Below are 5,815 nucleotides of genomic sequence, written 5' to 3' on the forward strand. Positions count from 1 at the left end.
GCTATACAGGGTCACAATGAGTCAGAACCGACTAGATGGCACTTAACAACAACAACAACAATGGCAGTTAAAAGCAAAAATGCCAAGAATGTATTTTCCTGGTCTGATAGGTTTTGTCCTTGACTCTTTAAACTAGAAAGTATGGGACAAACTGTGAAAATGGGTTCCTTTAGTTTCCAGGGAGACGTTCTCTTACTGTTACTATAAAAGCCGTTTTCTTTTTGCCAACTCAAAAGTTTTCTAAGGGTCAGATAAATAGCGCTTCCTGAAGTAAAAGAGGTGAAACTACAGAATGAATGGTTTAGAAAACCTGCAATGACAAAGAGGTGATGAAGCCCAAAGACACACAGAGCAGCTGGAGAGGTGGCTGAGGAAGAGCCAAGAAGCAGGAGAGTGGGTGAGTGGTGTCACAAGGGTGAGCCCCAAGGGCAGCAAATCCAATCCAAAGGAGATGGGCATAAGGTCCTTGGACAGTCTTCAAACAGACTTTCTAGAAATGGAAGGTGGGCACACACAACTGTTGTTAAGTGCAGTTGAGTCAGTTCCGACTCATAGCTAACCTGTCTAGGGTTTTTGAGGAGCAGCCGGTGAGTTTGAACTGCCGACCTTATAGTTCACAGTCCAGTGCTGATCCTACAATGCCACACCAGGAGTCCCTGGGTATTAGGGCATTAGGCCTTATTTCATTGGAATTCTATTTGAGCAAGGCTATTGTGTGTGTCCAGGACTCCTGGTGTGGTGCTGTAGGATTAGCACTGGGCTGTGAATCACAAGGTCGGCAGTTCAAACCTACCAGCTGTTCCTCAGAAACCCTGTACAGCTTCTCTATGAGTGGGAACTGACTTCAGGCATTTAACAACAACAGCCCTGATATCCTAATTTAATACATCTATAAGGAGTCCTAGGGAAGTAGTGGGCTACAAACTGGGCTGCTAATGCAAACTCAGTAGTACAAACCTACCAGTTGCTCCCATAAAGATTAACAGCCTCGAAAACCCTACATAAAGGATCATTATGCATCAGAATCACCTTGATGGCAGTGGGTTTCTATTGTAAGAAATTAATTTTTCTCATATGTGTCTAGAATAGTATCACCTGTATACTGTCCTTGAAAGGCTTGAGAACTTGAGAGAGTAGACATTCTTTAGGATTAATGTCTCTGCAGAACCCTGGCTGAAAATGGCTACACCCTGGCTTGGGGTGGGAGAGGGGGTGGGGAGAAAGTTTACACAAGATAAGTTCTATGTGGATTTGCTTTCAAATTTACTGTTTTTAAATTTAAAATTTGGAGTATATTTTATAATGTATATAATATATAGTACAATAATGCAGATGCATAATTTATAAATAAATATATATATTCATAGAAGTATAGCTCAAAAATTTTTAAACATTTATTATGGACATTTTCCCACTTAAACTGCAGTAGAGAGAATAGTATTATGAATCTTTATGTAACCATTGCCCAACTTTAACAAATCCACCACCAGCTCGGAGGGAGAAAGAGGAGGCTTTCTGCTCCTGTAAAGATTAACAACCTTGGAAACCCTATATCTTGTTGATCTTGTGGCAACTGCTGTTGTTAAGGCTGTCTAGTTGGTTCCCACTCATAGCGACCCTGTGTGAGGTTTCTGAGGAGCAGCTGGTGGGTTTGAACTGCTGACCTTGTGGTTTATGGTCCAGTGCTCATACTACAGCACCACACTAGAAGTCCCTTGTTGCAACTATCCCCTCCAATTGTGAGAGGGCGGGTCTGGAGTGCTTTAAATCAAATATCATTTTACTTATTAGTACATATGTCTGTCTGTATATCTAAAGATACAAAAAATATTTTCTTACACAGTCTCCATTTCTCATTTTCTGGCACTATGTCTGAAAATATTCTGGTATTATTCATAATGTTTTCATCGTATAGCACTATATAAGATAAAGTTCCACTGATTTTTTTTTTTTCTTGCGAAACTGGTTCTTTATTCCAAAAAAAAGAAAAGAAAAGACACTTGTCAATTTTCAGTATCAAAGCAGTTGCACTGTTAGTTTCTCTTTCTCCCAATCGGCCCCCAAAAGAGACCACACCAAATGAGATTACATTTGAAGCCACTAAGCTGCAGGCTGACATACCTCACAGAAACCTCACCAACAAGGGGGGCTGAGTAGGGAAAGGACTTTGAAAACATGAACATACTGCCAGCCTATAGATTGCAAACAGTTCAGCCAGATGGGGTGGCCAGTGCACCCCAACCCCAGAGAAGCAAAGTTTCAAAATCATATAGCATTAAAAAAAAAAAAAACTTTTTATATGATATTCAAGGTTTCTCCAGCACTGGCTGATACAAAGCACTTTAAAATGGACGCTGAGAGACAGCAGCTTCAGACCCAGAATAGGGTGACGAGATGAGTTTCATATGGTGAAATCAGTGGCAAATCATTTTCTTTTCTGTCTTTTACAAAAGGAGGCCGAGGAGCAAATAAGTGATCACCCAAGAGAGGGGCACATGATCCATTCTGTGAGTAGTTATGGCGTGGAGAAAGGATGGGTCAATGATGAGATCTCAGATAGAGGTCTCCTCATATTAATTTCTGACTAAATAAAATAAAGTAAAATCACTCCGCACCAAGATACCTTAAAGCTGAATACCTGGACAGCACTTGAATTTTTTTTTTTTTTCTGGGCTAACAACTCCTCTTGGAATCATGTTTCTGGTTTGGCTGGTGCTTTGTACAGAGCAATGAGGACTCCCAGAGTGGAGTCTTTCCCTTGGCTATGTTTGGCCTTCAGTAATGCAGGCCCATACTTCTTTCCCTCCTGTAGAAGAGGGCAATATGTATTAAGCTGAAAAGTTACTTTCCAAAAGAAAGGTGTTAGATTGCTGCTTCAGAGCTGCAGAGTTATTTGGAATGTATTACATATGGTACTATAACAAAATTACAAAATGTGCACATCACAACTTAAAGACATTTGTACTGTGCTCATGTTCCCAAAGGTGCTCAGCCCCTAGGCCCAGTTGGGATCTCTAGGGAGAGGCAGAGACAATTTGGCAGAGAGGGAAAAAAAAGACATGACTGAGGGGGAGGGTGAATGGTGAGAGGAGAAAGCAGCCTTCCAGTTAAAGATAAGCCCTCAGTTTTAAGGTCAGCTTCTGGCAGGCTGGCCACAGGCCTGTCAGGGTCAAGGGGAGGAGCAGCGGCAGGGCAGGACTGGGGTGCTTTACATCTCATTCAGGTCAAGCAGAGTCTGGTCCAGCATCCTTTAAGTACAGAGATGCTCCTCTTTGGTGCATTTCAGTTTATCTTCCAAATCAGTTGTCTTTTCCAGCTTGGCTGCTGATCACTCAGCAAATTCGGCACGAGTCTCTGCCTTCTTGAGTGCATCAGTAAGAATTTTTTTCTCTTCCTCATATTTGTCTTCTTTTTTGAGAGAACTTCTCTTCAGCAGCACTCAGACACTTCAGGTTCTGGTCCATCCGTCTGATCTGCTCATCCATCTCTCAGAAACAGGATTCTGCCAACTCAGCTCGCTCCTCTATGCGTTCAGAGTCCCCATCTGATCTGCCTCTTCTGCAATGAACTTAGATTCCTTGAGCTGGATTTCTTGGAGTACCATCTTTTCTTCATCTTTTAAGGCCCGGTTTTCAATAACCTTCATACCTCTCTCCTCTCATCAGCAGCTTTCTCTGCCTCTTTCAGCTTTTGCAAGGCAACTATCCTCTTCAACCAGATGAATCCGATGGTTCAAGGCCACTCAGCCACCCCCTGTTCCGCACCCCCTCTTCTCCCTCCACTTCCCGATAGAGGCATTCTGCCCTCTCCCAGGCATCATAGGGCTGCTGCTGCAGAATTTGGATCTTGCACTTCACCGCTTAGATGGTGGTGATCCCTGCCATGGTGCCCACCCAGCTATTGCTCACACTCCTGTTCCTGCCTCCTACACTCTGTGTAGCAGCCGCTTCTCACCCCACTGCTTTTTTCCATGTGTGTGTTTGTGTGTGTGTGTGTGAATTATGTGATGGGAGAACATCACCCCCACATTTATCCTATACTACTTTGCTTCACTAAAATGATTACAATTCTCCACATGCATCATCAACCAACCAAAGGGCACACCTCGCAAGCCTAACCCCTGGCCATCAATACACAGACCCTCTCCCTTCCAGAGTCCAGGATCTCCAGCCGCTCCATCTCTCCACATCAGTCTCTGCTTCCATCTCTGGCATCACTGCTTCTCTGGACAGGGTCCTGCACTCCCCTCCTCTCACTTGATGGTCCCAGGGACCTCTGCTCCTGGACTGCAAAATCAACCCCTCCCCTCCTTTTGTTACAAAACATCTACCTTTACATTTCCAACACTCATAGTCAGTCCTGATAGCAATCATTCACTATTGAACCACAAGAGTCTTATCCCCATCTCCTTTCATCAGCCCCATCCAGACAGGTTGGAAACCACTCAGTGGAGATTCTACCTTCCCCCACACCCTCTGGAACTAGGTTCCCTCTTGAAAGCATGTAAGCCAGTCATTTCTTGCCTTTGTAGCTCCCCATTTTGGGTAGTCAATGTTTAAGTTGCCCATCCTTGTCAACCCTGTGTACTAAGTGGGTGGGAATGACCTTCGCTGTAAAGATTTTTTTTCCCTCCTTTGAGCTACTACATCTACAAGCATAGGTCAAGTTCATAAAATTGTAGTGGATTATTCTTTTTTTTCCTCATCTTTCTTCCTCTAGTCTGGTTCTGGCCATCCAGCCATTGAAGCCAGGTTAAATTCACCCCACTACTTTTCATAAGGTTTTCAAGAAGTAGTCTGCCTCTTCTTCCTAGTCTGTCTTAGTCTAGAAGCTTAGCTAAAACATTTCCACCATGAGTGGGTGACTCTGCTGATATTTTAAATATTGATGACATAGCTTCTAGTATCACAGCAACATGCAAGCCACCACAGTATGACAAACTTACATATGAGTGGTAGTTACCTTGATATATTTTTTCCATCCTTTGATTTTCAGTCTATTTTTTGTCTTTGTGTGTAAGATATTCAGTATAATTATTGATTGCTGTCATTTTCCTCTCTCTCTCTCTCTGTGTGTGTGTGTGTGTGTGTGTGTATGTGTATGGTGCTGCTGCTTTGTTTGTTCCACATAATTTTCTGCACTGAGTTCATTTTGTTTGTGGATTTTCTTGCCATTTTCTTTGTGGCTGTTGTTTTAATGTTTATTAATTCTTCGCTTTTCCTCTGTATCATTTTTATGTGAATGTTTATTAATTTTCTTTTAGGTTACCCTGTAATTAATTAATTAATTTTTCAAAGTCTGTTTTATCTTGAAATGTACTTCACCTCCTCACCACTTTGAAAACGACTTCACCTCCTACACTACTCCTTCTGTTTGTTTTTTAGTTGTATTCATTATAAATTGATATCTCTGGTTTCTATTTTCAACCTTGTAGGTTTGTTTTACATTGGATACTTCTTTTTCTGGATTGGCTTCTGAGTGGTGTTGTCATGTATATTAATCTCAGGTTGTTTTCTGTTGCTATAGTTCTCTGCCCAAAGTACTTCCTTTAGTATTTTTTGAAAGTTGATCTGGGTTTACAAATCCCTTTAATTTCTATTTATCTGGAAAAGTCCTCATTTCAACTGTCATATTTGAGGAGCAATTTTTTTAGGTATGTGATTCTTGGTTAGCAATTTTTTTTTCTTTGACTTTTGTATATATCATCCCATTGCCTTCTTGTCTGCGTGGTTTCTGCTGAGAAGTCAGAGCTTAGTCTTATTGCTTCACCTTTGTAGGTAACTTTTCATTTTTCCACAACTGCTTTCAAGATTCT

The 5,815-nt window shown here is 41.8% G+C and overlaps 1 pseudogene; it reads right to left on the minus strand.

The window, feature by feature from the left end:
• Positions 1 to 3,208: 3,208 nt before the first annotated feature.
• On the minus strand, positions 3,209 to 3,884 carry LOC102829580 (annotated as a pseudogene).
• Between the last annotated feature and the right edge of the window lie 1,931 nt (positions 3,885 to 5,815).

This window comes from Chrysochloris asiatica, unplaced genomic scaffold (assembly GCF_000296735.1).
Source record: "Chrysochloris asiatica unplaced genomic scaffold, ChrAsi1.0 scaffold00058, whole genome shotgun sequence".
NCBI lineage: Eukaryota > Metazoa > Chordata > Mammalia > Afrosoricida > Chrysochloridae > Chrysochloris > Chrysochloris asiatica.